This window comes from Sciurus vulgaris (genome assembly GCF_902686455.1).
Source record: "Sciurus vulgaris genome assembly, chromosome: 1".
Taxonomy (NCBI): domain Eukaryota; kingdom Metazoa; phylum Chordata; class Mammalia; order Rodentia; family Sciuridae; genus Sciurus; species Sciurus vulgaris.
Genome location: NC_136461.1, coordinates 208,812,976 through 208,832,303, shown reverse-complemented (window position 1 = coordinate 208,832,303; position 19,328 = coordinate 208,812,976). Strand labels below are relative to the sequence as shown.

The window sequence follows — 19,328 nt, the reverse complement described above, 5'->3', positions numbered from 1 at the left end:
CGCTGCGCCTCAGCCCTTGAGCTGGCATGGGGTCGCCTGTGGCACACTGCTGCCGCGTGAATGGGCAGTGGAGGTGTGGGCAGAGCCTGGGAACCGCTGCTCTCCCCGAGGGGTGGCTCCGCAGAGCGCAGGTGGCTTGTGTATCCCTGTGTTGGGCTTTCTACTTTAGAGCCACCAATTATACTTAATTTGGCCCATTTCTGTCCTATTTGTCTGTGAGTTTATCTTTTAAAAAAATCTTGATTGGAAAATAAGAATTATATATATTATAGGATAGTGCGAGGCACACACTGTAGAATGTCTAACAGTTATGTAATATATCCATTACCTTATAAACTTATTTTTTTGTGGTTAAAACATTTAAAATCTATTCTCAGCAATTTTCAAGTATATACTGTATTGTTATTCGATAAATCTTGTGAACTTCTTCCTAACTGAAATTTTGTATGCTTTGATCTCATTTCTTCAAATCCCTACCTCCTCATCCAGCCCCTGGGGACCACCATGCTGTCCTCTGCTCCTCTGAGTTCAGTGTTTTCAGATTCCAGATGTAAGTGAATTATGCAGTCTATTAGATGCTTATCTTTAATTACTTTAATATTTTTCCTTTTTATCAGAAATCATTATTCAAAACCTATCTTCTATGTCAGTAGTTTAATAGTAACTGTGATTACTCTGCTTGATAAGCTTATTAGTTCCCTCATGTCAGGTGAATAAATCTTCCACACACATTAAGATAAGGAATCAAATGATTTCAGACTTATTACAATTTCTTTCTGTGAAGGGGGAGGATAGTAATAATTCTAAGTTTCTTCTTCTAAATAGGCGTAGCTCCTGACATATATTTAAAAATTACAGAAGTTGAGTGTTGTTATCAGCCCAACTCAGCTGTGGAGTCTGTCTGTCTCTGGAGGCCCCATGTCCACACATTCCCAGTCTGCTTTCAAACAGGGTCTCTTGGCTTCTCCTCCCTGCGGCACTCTGCTGAGAGAGACCTACCGACAGGCTAGAAGGGGAAAAGCACTGGGCTTCATGGTGTGTGTCTGTGATCCCAGTGACTCAAGAGTTTGAGGCAGGAGAATCACAAGTTCAGGGCCAGGCTCATTAATGAGATCTTGTCTCAAAAAATAAAATAAAAAGAACTGGTGACGTAGCTCTGTGGTGAAGGTCAATCCCCGGTACAAAAAGAAAAGAAAAAGAAAGGGGCAGAGGGAGGCCAGGGCCTTTGCTACTAGCGTCCACTGCCTTCAGGTCCGCGTGGCAGTGACTGGGTTCTGTGGATGCCCAGCCCCTGTGGGCAGCCCTTCCCTGGGGCCGCAGCTCCTGCTGGCTTCCAGCTTGGCTTATTTCTGGTCCCGGGCTGGGTTAACCTTTTGCTGCTGTCTGCCCATCGAGCTTCTCTGACTCCCCGGTGGCTTTCCTCAGCTCCCTGGCCAGGCGGTTTGCTGCTTCCCCTGTTCACCTCTTTTGGTTGCAGCAGGGGTTTTCTGTCTGACCTCGACTAATCTGTAAGTATGAAAGGAAAGGGAAGGGGAGCCGGAAAGGAGGAAAGGATGGAGGGAAGGAAGGAAAGAAGCCTCCAGTGATTGAGGCTCAGATTCCTACAGAAGCACATGAAGTCCCTGAACGCTGGATGTCTGGGCCATGCCCTGGTCGTGCTCTGGTGTGCGTGGGTACTCTGGCTGCCTGGCACCCAAGCCATTTCTCTGCATTTCAGTCCTCTTTCCAGGGCTCCCTCTCCCTGTTGGCTCTGGCGCAGTGAGGCCAACTTTCCGCTGGCGGCTCATCTTGTGCGGACGATACTTCTTCTTGAGAGGCCAGGGCATAAGAGCACATTCCATCTGCTCTTTGACTTAGGGGTTGCTCGAGTTCGGCAGAGAGCTGCGAAGTTGGCAGAGATAGATTTGAGGTCAGTGTAAGAAAAAAATGAGTGCAGCACTTTCTTTTGGGATTTGATTAACTGTCTGGTAGCAGGTTTCACTCCACTTGGCAAATAACTCCAAAGGAAATACCTTGGGCTTTCTTAAGAAAAAAGAAAAAAAAAAAAGACAAGAAAGAAAATCACTGATTTATGGAATTTGGAGTGATTTATTTATTTATTTCTCATTCTTTTTAAAAAAAATTTCTACAGGCTGCATTTTGATTCATTGTACACAAATGGGGTGCATCATTTCCTTTCTGTGGTGTGCACGATGTAGATTCACACCATTCGTGTAATTATGAGAGCAGTTGCTCAGCATATCACAGGATGAAGGGTACAGCCCATGACCGAGTCTCTACCTGTGCTCTGGTCATTCTTGCAGTCTCCAGACCTGGTACATAGCCTTGACTTTGCACTGTCTTCCCTCTGCATGTCCCCCCATGGTCAATTTCAAGCTAGCTTCAATCTAATGGCTTTCAAAACTCTTGAGCATTAACACTTGACTCTTAGAAGCCATTATGAGCAGACTTCAGCAGAGGCAACTGAAGTACTGTGTGTTCGTTTGAGATGGGGTCTTGCCATGTTGCCCGGGATGGTCTCCAATTCTTGGGCTCAGGATGAACCTCTTGCCTCTGCCTCCCAAGTAGCTGGGACTACAGGTATCCCTTACATTATAATAATAGTCCCTTACAACTTAATCCTGGATAATCATTTAGGAGCCTGTTGTAATAATTTGGATGGGAGATTTTTGAGGTTAAACCTAAAAAAACTGATTGTGGAGGCAGAGAATTTGAAGATGTAGCTTGGGGATCATGTTACAATGAACCTTTCTGTAGAGCAAAGGAGTTTGCCTGTGGTAAGCAAGAGAGAGATGCTGGAAGGTTTCTGAACAGAGGAAGGAGGTCATTAGACTTGTGGCTTTATTCCTGAAGACAAATGATAACTGTTGGAAAGTACTTACATCAAAAGGCCATCGATACAACTCTATTTAATAATAGAGTAATGTAATTGGCTTTAATTTTTAAATTCCAAATGACAACATCTTATTCCAGAAGTGCAAAGATGATTTAACAGCAGAACATTAATTAAGGTAATTTAGCACCTTAATTACTACATATTAGTAATTATATGAGGAGGAAAAGACATAGTGTCACAAAGATATCTGGCATTAAAATATTGTGGAATAAAATTCAATAATTATTTATGATAACACCTAGAAATATAGTGATAAATATTTAGTAATAAGTAGTAGTAAGTCCCCCTTGGTTAAGAAGTTTTTATTTTAAAAATCATACTAAGCATTGTACTTATGGTGAATTGTTAGAAGCATGTCCATTATGTTGAAAACAGAACTTAAACACTTCCTATGAGTCTATCTATTTAATGTTTTCCTGGAGATCCTAATTAGCACAGTAAAACAGAATTTTTTAAGAAAGACCTAAGAATTGCACAGGAAGAGTGAAAATTGTCCTGATTTACAAATATGTGAGTAAGGCTGCCTATAAAGAGAATCTGAGAGAACATATAGAAAGACAGAACTGCCTCAAACAGCTTCAGGACCTGAGGCAGATGGATCAGTGCTGCTGGATGCAGCGTGAGCTCATGAAAGTCAACAGCGAAGCTGTGCTCTGATAACATACCGTCAAAGGCTGGCATGGCAAAAAGGACCTAGTTATTCGATTCAATAACTTGCAAAATCTGACAGAACACACAGGACTTCATGTAGAAGATTCTGGCACAGTACCAAAGGACATAATAGAAGATGGAATGAACAGTGATATGCACTATGTTCATGGAAGAGAAGATTCACTATAGTAAAGACCTCAACCATGACTAAATCTAAAAATCTAATTAAATTCTACTCCAAGTAGCTAAATTCATTTTCTGTTGGAACAAAGGTGATTCTAAAAAATACATATGGAAGATAAGGCCCGAAGTGTCAGATATCAAATCATATTGCAAACAGGGACAACCAGGACAATGTGCTAGGAGGGACATATTTTATATATCAGAGAGCTGTCTTTAAAAATGCTTTTAGAAAAGACAGTGCTAAAATTCTTTTACACATGTAAAAAAAGCCCAGAAGGACTCCTTTCTTTATACCACAATAATTCTAGGCAAATGAAAGACCCAAATGTGAAGGGCAAAATTTTAAACTTTTAGAATGACACTTAGAAGAACCTATTTCTGAACATATAGATAAGAAAACACTTCTTAAACAAGTCAAAAAATACAGACCACGACGGAGAAGATCAATACACTAAATTAAACTTAAAAGATTTCTGTGTAACATGATGGCATAAAGAAAATTAAAAAAAAAAAAAAAAAGGCAAGCCAGTAATTGGGAGAAAATATATGCAGTATTAGTCCCTGGAATGTATAAATACTGCTTCCAAATCAACGTGCAAAAGACAGACAGAATGGAAAAAATGACAGAGGATGTAATTCACTGAAGCAGAAGCCTAAATGACCAATAATCTTACAAAGCAAGATGCACCACTTCACTGGAGAAATGCAAATAAAAGTCAAGTTGAAATGTGCTTTCATACCAAACAGATCATCTGAAATCGATGCAGCGGGAAGGAGGGAAAGACGTGCTGAGGGATCCGTTGCAAGGCCTGCTCTCCTCACAGCTGATGAGGAAGCAGCGGGGCATCATGGGCTGAGGTTGGAGATGCCCGTGGTTTCCAAGTCGCCGACTCTATAACTGTGTATTAGCCCTTTTTATAAAAGAGATGAAATGCACATCTCGTATGACGCCATAGGATAATAGAGATTTGACGAGCTGGACTTAGGTGGACAGACAGACTCTGTAGCCATCAACCTCTCCAACTAGACACCTATTTGTCTAACACCGACTCATCTTCAGGCTGCCCGCCTGTCACCCAGGTGTCTACCTAGACTGTCCACACCTCTCCCCACCAGCTCCTGGGCTCGCTGCAGTAGGGCTGCCGCGGGTTGTTGTCGGAGGTCGCCCACTGTTTCCCCTCGCCAGCCTCGCCCTGCCTGACATCTGGAACACACCTCTCCTGGCTCCTGGCGTGATGCCCTCATGTCCTCACCTCCATGGCCTCCTGTCCACTCCCACCCTGGGTGCTCCTCTACTGCCTTGCTGTTCTCCAAATGCCACCGTCCCTCCTAGTGTCTTCTGCAGTCCTATTCTCTTTCGAAACTCCTTTGATGGCATGGTTAATTCTTTGTCTGGTCATCTCTTTGGGTAGTTTCTTCCCACACACTGTGGACTCTGGATCCTCAACACCACCATCTTGGATTGGGCAGTGGGCTCCAGTCTCCCTCCTCAGCTGTTCTTGTCCTTTCTCTACAGACTTCCCCTTCTGTGCCCAATCTCTAAGGATGTCCCCATTTGGCCTCCTCACCTTACATCCAATCTGTCACCATAACCTCTTGATTAAATCACAAATATCTTTGCAAATATAATGAAAACCATGGACCTAAGAAGGTTTAGTGAGTAAGAATTGCATACCAAGTATTAAGCTGAGCATTTTTGCATAGTTTATTCCATTTCATTGGCACAGGAACTCCATAAGGCAGATCTGAGGATATCCACCAGTTTTCCAGACCTGTATAACAAGGCATAGTGATTTCTTACATGAATGCCAGGCACCCCTTCCTAGGGAATCTGCCTTGCAGATATACTAAATTTCTTAAAGCAGCAAATGCTACCATTCAGGGGTTCTCATGGCTGTAGGGTAATACCCCACTTCTTGGCAGGATGTAGAGTCTTTGTGGGCACCAACACAGCTGTCCACAGATTCTGCTGATAGTCTGGTCTTGGGTTTGCCTGGACCCAGAGCACCTAGCAAGTCCTTCTCGGGAGGTGTCATTCACCAGGCCCTACCTCACTGCCTCAGTTCTCCCAACTGGCAGGCTCTTCGGTGCCCCCTACTGGCCAGCAGAAACTTAAGACCATGGAAGTACTTCTGTGGACTGTTCAACCTCTTTTGTTCTGGTAGCTTCTGTGAATTTGGCATAGAACTCCTGGCATGGGTGCCAAGTGGTGCCAACCAAATTCCCCTTCAGCATCGAAGGTCTTGTTTCGTCAGCTGCTGGGAAGGTTGTTGGCTAACTTTTCTACTCTTAGCCCTTTGCAGTGCCTCCCAGAGAGCCACCTGGCCCTGTGTCATCTCCCCACGCTCCAGGGTGACTTACGCCCAGGGGTTGTTCTCAGTGCTCTCTGAAGGCCTGGCCCACTCCTTCCAACTCAGGCCAATTCTGAAGGGTTATCTCAGCTTCAGAGCTCCCTGAGCTTCCACCGAGGGCTCATGGTGACTGCTGGTGGCCCGTCTGGCATCCTTTCCTTCCTCACAGATGACGGTGCTGGTGATGGGAGCAGTCGCAGCGCCTCGTCAGCTGCTTCCACCTCAGCGTTGGGACGCTGGACCTGGGTCAGCTACCTGGAGGTGGACAGGTTGAGCTCAGCACCACCAGACTCAAATCAGATGCCTGGAGTGGGGCCTCCAGAACTTGCATTTTTGGTGTATCAACTCGGGTGATTCTTGTGTTTGCAGAGAACTGGAAGAAAGGGAGATAAGCTTGGTGCCTGCCAGGTCTGGTCCCAGCTTCCGTTCTGCAACTGCTTGTGACTCCTGGCAAGTCACTTACCCACCAAAGTGCTGTCCTCATCTGAAGAACAAGATTCCTTCCCATGTGCCTCAGAGGACTGTTGGAAAGTTTGAGTAAGATAAATCTTGCTAATCGTGTTTCTAAGAGCTTAGCACCATGCCACACACAGCACACAGTTGGTGACTGCGGGTCTCTGGCTGCTCGACAGTTGGAGGGATATAAGAGAATAATCAATGTGATCTGAGGTTTGCAGACTAGAGCTCGACAAAACCCTCTTGTCCCATGAGATCTGGGCTTGGCTGCTTGAAATTCTTTTCTCTGGCTGAAGGCATTGTCTCGCACCCTTGTTAACATACTTGTGCCCTCTGGGTAGGCCAAACTGCCACTCAACACATTCTGTAAGCTTCTCAGTCTTGGGACAGTGGCCACAGTTGTTAACTCCGTCCAGGGTAGCTTGAGGGGGATTCAGACCTAAAGGCAGGGCTACTTGGGGTGGAGCATAGTCGAGGATGTTCCAGGGGTGTGGGCTTGGGGAAGCTAAAGGAAAGGGCAGGCAAGTCCCACCTGTCACCAAGATTCTGCACCTGAGTTGTGGGTCCTGGGTCCTGCAAGCACCTGGCTACTACTTCTTAGGAGTCTGTCCTTCCACCGCCTTCCCTATTCCCCAAATCAGACCCAAGAATCCTAGAGCCCTGTCACCAGAGAGTGACTTTGGTGTCTAAAGCATCATCATCACCTTTAAATGAGAATGGAGTTGGCCAAGGGATGCTGGCAGCCACCACCCACTGCTTGGCGACATATCGGACATGAGCCTGGCTCTCATTTTCGATCCTGAGATTAATTTCCACACCTCCCTGAGCTCCCAGCTCCCACGCTCCCTCACCATGGGTGGGGCTGGTCTGCCTGTGCAGGTACCGGCCCCCGCGCTGCCCTCTCCCTCCTGCCTGTTTCACTCTGCCTTAGGACAAAGGTGCAGGTATGGTGGGTTTACTGTGCAGTGCAGGGCCAGGTCCTTAGTCCCTCTCCCAACAGAGGGAATTCTCTTGGGCTTCTCTCCTGACACTTCCTGAAAGTGGGCTGGGCCATAGGGGAAAGGGATCTTGTACCTCTCCTTCAGTTCTTAAACTCCCACCCCAGATCCATCCCTAGGCTGTTGTCCCGACCTCCTTGGTTTGGAGCACCTTTGCTCTCTAGAGGCAAGGGTAACTCACTGCAGGCCCACGGTGTACTCCTGGAGCTGTGGTCTGCAGAAGTGAGCAAAGACCACCTATGTGGGAGCAAGCGAGGCTGTTTCCACAGAGCTCGCTACAGGGAGGGAGTCGTCCATCGCATGCGTTTGGTAGGTGGAAGAGAGGGAAGACTTGCTAGAGGACAGAAGAGCAGGTTTCAGGGATGCAGGGGGCTTGCTAGTCGTAAACGTACTATGTGACTGGTTGGAGGGCCATATGTGACTTTCTTGGTCAGCCCTGAGTTGGAAGTGGGAGCAAAGATTAGGGAAGCTGCTGGCCCTTGACCAAGTCCTGACTGTGTGGTGACAGTGCTCCTGAGCTCTGGTTTGGCATTCCTGGGTGGGCGCCGAAGAGGCTGCCCTTCCAAGCACTGTCACTGTACGTGGCCTGGCCATTCTCCATGGGCATATCCAGTGTCCCATTCCCAAACTTGGCTGCAAGCTGGAGTAACGTGGGCTCTGAAACCCACGGGTACCTGTGCCCCAGCCACAGAGATTCCGACTGAGGTATCTAGACTACATTCTAGGCCTGGGGATGTTTCAATGTTCCCTTAGGTGATTCTAATGCCAACGTTGAAAACTACCTCCTAATAGCTGGGGCTATAAACCTTTTATGAAAAAGGTTTCACATGAGCCCGATGGTCTGCATTGCAACTGCCCAACTCTGCCATTGCAGCATAACACATAATGGATGACGGTCCCTGTGTCCCGGTAAATCTTGATTTACACAAGCAGTCAGGGGTTAGGTTTGGCCACTGGCTCTGCATACCTCAACTACTTCAAATGCCTAATCCCTATTCTTTGGGGCTCTTGCCCACAATTCTTTGGGGGCATTTCCTGGGTTCACTGTAAAGCTTGTGAATGTTAATCTGCAAACAAAAGACCTCTGTGGGTCTTATCTCCCAAGAGAAGGTGAGAACCTCTAGGGCGGGGGCTGCATCCTCTCGTATGACCGATATCTATGTCGAGCACCATGGCTGTCCAATAAAAGGACACAGAAGGAAAGAAAGGTAGGAGAGGAGAATGGGTTCAGCAAGTGGGTGTTGAGAGGGAGCTGGGGACTCAAATGGCAGGGAAGCTTCAGATCCACCCTGGTGCCGATCTGACACCTGTCAGAAGGAATGTGAGGAGAGGATTTGAGCTGGGAGCAGCATCTCCGCCTGCCAGGCAGGTCTGATAGTGTCTCAGTCAATCCCAAAAGAAGTTTGAGGCACAGATTGTCCACTGGAGGGGCCCCACATTGGATGGAAAAGCCAGATCCATGGCCCCTGCTACTTGTTATAGCTTTTTAAAAAAAATCTTTTTCGTTGTCAATGGATCTTTTATTTTATTTATTTATATGTGGTGCTGAGTATCAAACCCAGGCCCTCACACAAGCCAGGCAAGTGCTCTGCCACTGAGCCACAACTCCAGCCCCTGTTACGGGGTTTTGACTGTCAGCTGGGTGTGCAACAGAGTCTGAGGTGCTGCAGCTGGGAACTCCAGCTGGTGGCTCTCCTCATGGCTGATGGCAAGTTCCTTCTCCAGGGGAGGGGCTGTGCACCTCTATGGCTGCCTAGAGAAGAAAAGGCATCAGTGAAAGAGAAAAGGTCGGACCAGAGAAAGAAACGAGGAAGAAAAGAGTGAAGGAAGATGAGGGGTTAGACATGACCTGGGAGCAGAGAGGTTTCTGGGAAGTCTCCTGACAGATTTCAGAGCTTCTCAGGCAGCTTGAATTCTCTCTGCCAGGACTCTGCACTCACTGCTCACCAGCTCCATCGTGTCCTTGGGAAGGAGCAGCCAGGAGCTGCTTAGAGTAATGACAGTGTCAAGGGACCATAGGCTGTAATTGCTTCCACTTTCCCCTTGGGAACTTCCCCTACCTTCTGTTTCATAATGGTGGCCTCGCTGTGTTTGTCCGGTCTCCCATTGTTTGGAGTTCTTTCCCTGCACCAGCTTAGTTAAAGTCTAGCAACATTTTGGGTACAGACTGTACATCAGGATTCCTGATTTTCAAGTAAGCAAACTTAGGCAAATCCCTCTTCCTCCTCGATTAAATCAAAGACTACCTAGGTTTAGCTTGCAGAAGCAACTGTGAGACCCTAAACACGCCCTGCCCCCTCCAGGTGGGCCTCCCCACATCAGGACCCCTCGCAGGACTGTCTTTCTCCCCCGCAGCAGGTACTCAGGAAAGCATCACAGAATTTATTTTAAAGGGATAGAGCGAAGATCCCAAAATAGTCTTCTATCTGATTATCATAAAAAATTAGATTTTGGGAGAAAGTAGCAAATGTTATATTTCTAGTTCCACAAGAAAGAGAAAAGATAATAAAACCATGGTGAAAAAAGACCTAAGGTATCAGATCAGTAAAAAATAGCCAAGAAACTCAAAATAATAGCAGCTCCTTAGTGGCGGTATCTAAACCCAAACCAAAACCCTCTCCTCACCAAAACCTACTGTCTTCATTACACTTTTTCCAAAAGAGAAATAAAATGGCAGCTGATTTTCTTTAAAAAAATTTTTGAGAAAAGCCCTGTTTTCTCCCGTCCTCCCAGGATGCTGCCCTCTGGGAGGTGGCCTCCTTGTACCTGGGGAATGGCCCTCACCCCCCCATTCCCTCCTGCTGTGGCGTGCCAGGCAGAGGGCTGACCCACCCTGAACCAGACATTCAGGCCCTCGCTGGTGGGTGAGCCTGGTTCTGGACACATCAGGGCTGCTCACAACTGCGCAGCTGTCTTCCTCCAGAGCAGGGACTCAGGATGGGAAAGGAAATGATTACCATGGTGAGTCCATGAGATGTGACAATTGGTTGTCACTGCAGAGAAAGTTGGCTGAAGTTCTTAATCAAATAAAAGCTACCTCTCTCTAGAACTTTCTACCTGCTGATTTATTTTTCTCCACAAAATCTATACTATATCATATTTGATAAGTACATCCTAAACTATATAAAACATACTATATGCTTTTCCAGTTGTTGGTTTGTTTATTGTTTGACTTCACCTTCCAGAAGGTACATGCCAGGGGGCTGGGATTTCGTCTGTGCTGTCCCCGGCTGTATCCCCAGTGGCGGAAGCGGTAGAACAATGTTTGCAATGCAATATTCCCTTTGCAAATATTTGTTGAATGGATGAATGGATAAATGCTGATGTAAGAGACAGGTCTGGGGAATTATGGATGTCAGAGTTTCTCTCTTCAGAAAGAACAATGACTGCACTGGATTGATGGGAAGCAACTTCAGAGACATCTCTAGGGAGATTTTTTTTCACTTGGGTGAGATGCTCTGCCCCTCCACAGACCCAGGCTCTTCAGGGTAGTTTGTACAATTGATCCAACATCACAGCAGAAGTTAGCGTTCAGGTCAACTTAGCATGTAGCTCAAACCGCCAGAAAATGTACAAGGAAGACATGCACAGAGGCCTGGATGAGCTGGCAGACACGGGACCCACAGCACACAGTCTGTGACCTCCTGCTTTCCACGTGGTGTTCCAGTGAGCAGCAGGCTGACGCATTTCTCCCCCTACCCCCGACCTGGGCTGCATGGTAGCACAACACTGGTGGCTTAAAGCAACGGACATGTATTATCTTAGCGTTCTGGAGGCTAGAAGTTCAAAATGCAGGTGTTGCCCAGGTTGGCTGCTGGAGAAGGCCGGAGGGGGACGCCAGCCCAAGCCTTTCCTGAAGCTGCAGGTGGCACTGGCAACGTTCGGTCTTCCCCACTGTGGATGAGTTGCTCCCGTCTCTCTCTGTCATTGCCATGTGACTCTCCTTGTTCCTGTGTTTGTGTCTCTTTCCTGTTCTTGTAGGAACATGATTTATATTGGATTAGGGCCATCCAATGATCTCCTCTTGACCTGATTCTATCTGTAGAGAGCCGGCACATTTTCAAATGAAGTCACATTTGCAAATACTGGGGACTGGGACTTCCATGTATCTTTGGGGGGGACAAAACCCAACCCATGATGGATTCAGCCTTCCTGGAGTCTTGGTGTGCTTGGTGAGACAGAAGGAAAGAGGCACGAGTGCCGACATTGTGCACGACCCCAGTACGTTCCCAGCAGAGGAAGGCGCAAGAACCAAGGCCCAGCGACACAGGGTGGATCTTACAGGTGGCGCTGCAAATGTCTTGTAAGTGCAGCTGAAGAATTTGTGCAGGGCCCTGCAAGACAGGCAGAGGGGCAGCTCTGAACCTGGCCCTCAGTTCAGAGCTGCCCCATTTTGGGACAGAGGAAAGGAACTATTGGTCCATTCTGGGGCAATAGATGCTCTGGGGTGACACAGGAAATTGCAGGCTCTGCGGCCAGGCCTGGGAGAGTGCGGGTGAGGAGAGGCGTGGGCACCCCAGGTGCTGTCAGGCAGACGAAGCGTCTGGGCAGGGGTGCGGAGACATGAGGCTGCCTTCCCAGGGTCTGAGGCGTTTTCCCAGGGAAACGACAGGCATAAGAGAGCCGTTGCAAGTGCTGATGACTTCACAGCAGGGCCACGTGCTCCAGCAGTAAGCTGGCGTATATTACGTAATAATGATATATATTCTTGGTACACTATGACTGCACACTCGACTTCTTGAAAACCAACTTGTCTTGTTCATGGGCTTGATTTTGACTTGGTAAATTCTCTGTTCTTAAACAGCCTTTTGCAGACGCCAGACCTGGGTTGCCCTTCGGGTCAATCTTCAGGACACCAGGGGAGGGAAGCGGAGGAGCAGAGAGCGCCTCCGGATCCAGCTCGACTTCAAGGACACCAGGGTTTAATTAGCAGAGAACAGAACGTGGGCATGAGGTAGGCCGGGCGGTCGGGCTGGACCGAAATCGATGCGGCGTCTGTGCAGAGATGGCCGCGGCCGCGTATTGTTAGGAAACTCCAATTAGACAAGACAGCAGCGGACGAAGCCTGGTTAGCATTCCAGGCAGGGTCTCTAATGAGCTCGCTGCCAGCAGCACAAACAAATGACCACTCGGAAAAGGGCACTGTCCTGGGAGGGAAGGAAGCCTTGTCAAGGGACAGGAAATGGAATGACTGAGAAGACAGCCTCACCCCAGGGAGGGGACTTGTAAGTTGCAGCCGCAGCCTAGCATGACTATTCTTAAAACTTGAGCTTTCAGTTCACCGGCCCCCTCAACCTCTCCCGGGAACACTTAGCCCTTCACTCCAACCCAGCGGCCCGACAGGAAAGGTGTTGGAAGCCCCTGGCCAGACACAGCCCCACAGCCTTGGCCGCCCCTGGGGGCCGCCTCCGCTAGAAGCCATTCTGAGGTTCACTGGTGGCCACCGTCCTTTCCTTTCTCTGGAATCTTATGAAATACAAAGCACACCATTCGGAGCACATTTTCAAGGAGATATTTAATCTGGATATTAGTCTCTGATTCCATTATAAGCCACCAGGATTTGGTGGCGGGAAGGGAGAGTCTTTTCAAGGCAACTGCCACCGCAGCTACCTAACCCTCTCGGGATTTAATCACTGCTGGGCCCTGTTCTAATCATCTGCCAACGCAGGCTCTCACCTCGAACACCCTCTGTGCAGGCAGGGACGCTTACGTAACGTGGCCAAAGGCACCAAGCTAGCAGAAGCAGGCTCATGTTTACAGCAGGGCTAACGGCCCCAGAGTCCTGATCCTGAACCCTCCACACAACGGGGTTGCAAGCCGCCACTGCCCCTGGTGACCCTGTGACGTGGACTAGTTCCTTCCTGCCTTTGAGCCACAGGTTCGCATCAGGCATGCCATTCTGCCTGCAGTCCCTGGCTTCTTAGGGTAATGGGCTCTGCAGGAGACTCCTGAGCAGGGGCGAGCACTGAGCCACGTGTTGCAGGGAACAGTTGGTCACCTGCACTGCAGAAAACCAGAACTCCATACGCAGAGGGGAGTGAAGGAAGGGGGCAGACGGTGTGATGAACTGGACATCACTACCCTATGTGCATACACGAGTACATGACCAGTGTGATTCGACGTCACGTACAACCAGAAGAACGAGAAGTTATGTTCCACTCACGTAGGGTGGGTCAAGGTGCACTCTACTGTCATGCATAACTAATCAGAACAAATTATCAAAAAGAAAATCAGAACTGCTTCCTTGTGAATCTGCACTAGGAAAGACAAGGCCATTGAACTTCGGTGGGGGGGCCCTTATTTCCCCTGGATCTCATGCTCCCTGGTGCCCAGAGTGCCCAACAGGCTCTGACTGCAGTACGTGGCAGGTGTGGGTGCAGCCTGACGTGTGAGCCAGGCTGCGCACCTGAGTGGCCACTCTTGCAGAAGTGCAGAGCTGGGGGAAGAGAAGATGAAGGGAGGTGAAGCCCAGCCTGGACACCTGCTCTCCCTGCTATCACATGTGACCGGAGACACCAGACAGTCCTCCATTATGAAATTCATCTGGAAGAATAAGAAACCCAGAATAGCTAAAGCAATCCTCAGTAGAAAGAGCGAAGCAGGGGGTATTGCAATACCAGATCTTCAACTCTACTACAAACCAATAGTAACAAAAATGGCATGGTATTGGCACCAAAATAGGTAGATCAATGGTACAGAATAAAGGATATGGACACAAACCCAAATAAATACAATTTTCTCCTACTAGACAAAGGGGCCAAAAATACGCAATGGAGAAAAGATAGCCTCTTCCACAAATGGTGCTGAGAAAACTGGAAAACCATATGCAACAGAATGAAATTAAACCCCTATCTCTCACCCTGCACAAAAATCAACTCACAATGGATCAAGGACCTCAGAATCAGACCAGAGACTCTGCATCTTATAGAAGAAAAAGTAGGTCCAAATCTTCAACATGTTGGCTTAGGAGCAGACTTCCTTAATAGGACTCCCATAGCACAAGAAATAAAAGCAAGAATCAACAACTGGGATAGATTCAAACTAAAAAGCTTTCTCTCAGCAAAGGAAACTATCAGCAATGTGAAGAGAGAGCCTACAGAGTGGGAGAAAATCTTTGCCAATCATACTTCAGATAGAGCACTAATTTCCAGAATATATAAAGAACTCAAAAAACTCTACACCAAGAACACAAATAATTCAATCAACAAATGGGCTAAGGAAATGAACAGATACTTCACAGAAGAAGATGTACAAGCAATCAACAGATATATGAAAAAATGTTCAACATCTCTAGTAATAAGAGAAATGCAAATCAAAACTGCCCTAAGATTCCATCTCACCCCAATTAGAATGGCGATTATTAAGAACACAAGCAACAATAGGTGTTGGGGAGGATGTGGGGAAAAAGGTACACTCATACATTGCTGGTGGGGTTGCAAATTAGTGCAGCCACTCTGGAAAGCAGTATGGAGATTCCTCAGAAAGCTTGGAATGGAACCACCATTTGACCCAGCTATCCCACTCCTTGGCCTATACCCAAAGGACTTAAAATCAGCATACTACAGAGATACAGCCACATCAATGTTCATAGCTGCTCAATTCACTATAGCCAGATTGTGGAACCAACCTAGATGTCCTTCAATTGATGAATGGATAAAGAAACTGTGGGATATATATATATATATATATACACACACAATGGAATATTACTCTGCCATAAAGAATGATAAAATTATGGCATTTGCAGGCAAATGGATGAAATTGGAGAATATCATGCTAAGTGAGATAAGCCAATCTCAAAAAACCAAAGGACAATTGATCTCACTGATCAGTTGATGATGACACATAATGGGGGGGGTGGGAGGGGAGCAAGAATGGAGGAAGGAAGGACTGTATAGAGGAAAAAGAGGGGTGGGAGGGGTGGGGGGGAAGGGAAAAAATAACAGAATGAATCAAACAACTTTACCCTATGTAAATTTATGATTACACAAATGGTATGCCTTGACTCCAGGTATAAACAGAGAAACAGCATGTATCCCATTTGTTTACAAAAAAAACAAAAAACAAAAAACAACAGACTTGTCTTGGGAGGCAGTTACTACTGCCTTTGCCCACATAGGAGAATGGAGAGCATCTGAGGACATGTCCCCTGGACTTGCAAATGACTAAACACAGAGGCCTCCACTGGAAGGCTCACCTTTGGTCTTGAGCTTGTTGGGAGCTGATCTGGATCAGAGCCATGAGGAGAAGAAACAGGGGCCTAGCGGGAGTAATGGAGGACACGGCTCCATGGGCCTGAAGGTCGGGGAGGAGCTCTGAGAGCCTGGAGGAAGGGAGGCAGGGAGCCACTGAGCAACCTGCAGGACGCACCTGCCCTCCCCACGCAGCCCTGACGCCCCTCAGTGTTGGTTCGGTTTCTTCCTTCCGAGCTGCCGAGCGCGCCTCAGCTCAGTCCTGGCGCGGCTCCGCGGTCCCTGCGTTCTGCGGGTCGCTCAGTAAGGGCAGAGCCTCGCACAACAGCAGCAAAACGAGTTAGAGGCTCACAAGGGCCTCCCGTCCATGGCGTGGCCAGGTCGGCGTTTCTGTGGTGGGAATAGAGACGATGCCGACCCACGTTCTGAGCAGGGCTTTGCATCATATTTGGTGAAGGTACTTGGGGCAAGAGGACATTTGGACTGCAGCAGGCTGCTTGCTGTGTCTCCAGAACCCTTGGGGTTGGCGGTGGTCTCTGCGGGGGGATGGGTGAGAGAAGCTGTGGCACCAGGAGGGCTGGTCTTGAGGCTCGCTCCCTGGACTCACCGTGCAGGAGGAGCAGCAGCATCCTTCAGAATGTGGAGACTCGCCACCCAGGTCTTGCCATCCTTGCTCCTGAAGAGATGGAAGGAGTGAAGGAATGAGACGTAGATACAGCCGAAGCCTGCTCCCTAAGCAGTAGTAAGGGCAGACAGCCACGAATCATTGAGATGTGCTGGGGGCCCTTCACGGGTATTGATGGGCTCATTCAATCCCCACAGCAATCCTGGGGGGTGGCAGTCACAGGGTCCTCGTTTATGGAGGGAGGGGGGGAGGTACACAGATGTTGCAATCGCCACGGTCAACCTTGTTGGCAGGAAGAGGGACATGTGAACAGCATTCTGAATGCTTCACTGCACTGCTCCACTGGCTTCAATCAGGGAGTAGATCTGTGCACGTTTCCCAAGTTTATAAACTGGTATAGTGTATTTGTCTTAATTCAAATTGTTCTTTCTACTGTGAGATTTACCCATGTTAATACATGTTGTTCCTTTTTAAATATTGCATAGTACTCCAGAGCCAAATGTTTCCAAGTTTATCATTGATCCTTCCGTTGATAGACACTGAAACGGTTTCTAATGTTCTCTTACCAGCAGTACAAAGAACATTTTCATCTCCTTACGAACTGCCTCCATTTAAGCATTCATACTTGTGTCCTGAGCACACCACAGTTTCTCAGTGGGGGCCGTATGCTAAGGGAGAATTAAAGCTTTATGTCTATTAATCTGCCCTGCGTTTGGTTTGTTTTCCTTTGTTGTCCAGCTGGCCATGCAGCTGTGATGTGCACCGGGTTTCAGAACCTCCAGCTTACGTCAGATCTCCACCTGGACTCACGGGACCTTCAACATTGGGACATTTGAGCCAGTCACTCCCAGAGTCCTTCTCTCCGTTTACCCTCCCAGGAGGGCTGTGCGAAGACCTGCAGTTCGCTCCTTCCCTTGGCCCCGATGTTGTAGCACACGTTCATTCTGGTTTTGGCAAATTTCCAACATTATTACTATTTTCAAAGAACACGCATTTGACTGATTTTTTCTGCTTTATGTTTTTCTATTTCATTTATTTCAGTTCTTTATTTTTCCTCTTCTTTATCTCCTTTTTTTTTTTTTTTTTTTTTTTGGTCCAGATTCTGAAGAATTGGTCAAATAACTTACCTTTTCCCCTTCCTAACAGAAGTAGTTGAGGTTATACATCTCTCTCCAGGGATTGCTTTTAGCTGCACTGCAAAAGTTTGGGTGGGTAAAACATTGTCTTTTTAATGTTAGGTTCAAAATGCTTCTTTTAAAAACACTTTTTCTTTCACTCAGATTATTTAAAAGTATATTGCTTGATTCACAAATAGTGGGTAATTTTTCAAATAATCTTTTTGATATGTATTTCTAGCTTAATTTTACTATAATTACAGAATTAATCTGAATAATTATGATCCTTTGAATTTCGCCAGAGCTTATTTTGTGATCCGTTATGTGAGGAAAGCTGTGTGCAGTGTTCAATATGTGTCAGATAACTTTAGTTTGCTGTTTGTTCTGGTTTTCTTTACCTCTATGGATTTTTTTTTTTCTCTGCTTGAGCTATCAGCTATTGTGATATGTGTGATAAAATTTCCATTATCATTGTGAATTTCTTTATCTTTCCTTTTGGGTCCGCAAGTTTTCACTGTATATATCTTGAAGCTAAATACACATCCATAATTGTTATTTTTTCCTGAAGATTTATCCCCTTTTTGATGAAGGAAAATATTCATATATATTAGTAAAGTTTTATCTTTAAGTCTGCCTCAACTGACATTAGTACAGCTGGGCCTGGTTTTGTTTGGTTGATGTTTTCATGATATCTGTGTGCTTCGTATATTTCTTTGTTCTTTTAATTAAGGCATAATTCTTATAAGCAAAAATATTGTCAGATTTGCTTTTACATATATTACTCTGGTGATCTAAGAGCCTTAATTGAAACATTTACTCCATTAAGAATAAAAATACGCCCTACTATCCTTGGGGTGCTATCTGCTTCCTTATTATTTGTTTTCTAAATGGCCCATTTATTTATTGCATGTCTCGTCTCTCTCTTTCTGCCTTCTCTTAGATTGAAAATTATTGTTTCCTTTATCCTATTGAATGTTTGGTTACACATCTATTTTTCTAGTGGTTACCATGTGATTAGAATGTGGATCCCTGATCTGCTGTAGTCTAACATGACAGAAAAACCTGAAGGTAAGAACTGGAACAGGAGTATTCTTGAGGTCGAGCATCACGAGGATGCTGGGAAAGAACTCATCTGTATGAGGTTTGTAAAACATCAAGGATGCTGAAGGGAAACAGACCACCCAGTCATCCCGCATCTAACAAAAATAACGTAGAAATGAAGGCAATGTAAAAATGCTTAAGAAAAACCACACTGTAGTATTAGCATATCTTCACTAAACGCAGAGGATGTGCTCCAGGCATCCCACGTGATTCCGAGTGGAAATCCATCCCTGAATGATCCCATATGAAAGCATGGACACCCAGGCCGGAAGGAAGAGCCAAGTTCTCCGCAAACGCAGGAGCAAGGCTCATGGAAACAACGCACGACGTGCAAGGGGGCGAGACGAGCTGGAGATTTTCAAACTGCTGGATTCCACGAGGCGGATGCAGACGGCTCGGTGCGCAGCCTCCCGTGCGTTGCATGGGTGCTAAGTCCCGGCTGCAGTGGCCGCGCAGCTGCACACGTTCCCATCTCCTAGGACTGTGCACTTGGCACTTAATGCATTTTCTTTAATACAAATTATAGATTTAAAAAGAAAAAATGAGCTAAACACCCTGTCCAGACCCCTCCTGGGATGACCATGGCCATACCTGAGCTCGTAGGAAGACCTGGCCAAGACGCAGGGGGCTGCCTGTGCAGGATGTGGGCTCCCAGGTCCCGGTGGCCTGACTTCCCATCCTTGATCCTTCTCCATCTAGGTGAGTTTTGCTTTACAATTTTAAAGAGTTTTTCTCATTTTCTTTGTGATGGATTTGTACA

The 19,328-nt window shown here is 46.8% G+C and overlaps 1 long non-coding RNA gene across 1 annotated transcript in view; it reads left to right on the top strand.

Moving 5' to 3' along the window:
* The first annotated feature begins 1,389 nt into the window (after positions 1-1,389).
* The window catches only part of LOC306641719, an 80,048-nt gene continuing 62,109 nt past the window's right edge, over positions 1,390-19,328 (top strand). The window contains exon 1 of the long non-coding RNA XR_013758250.1: positions 1,390-1,508. This is a non-coding gene — a long non-coding RNA (uncharacterized lncRNA). The remainder of the gene's footprint in view (positions 1,509-19,328) is intronic.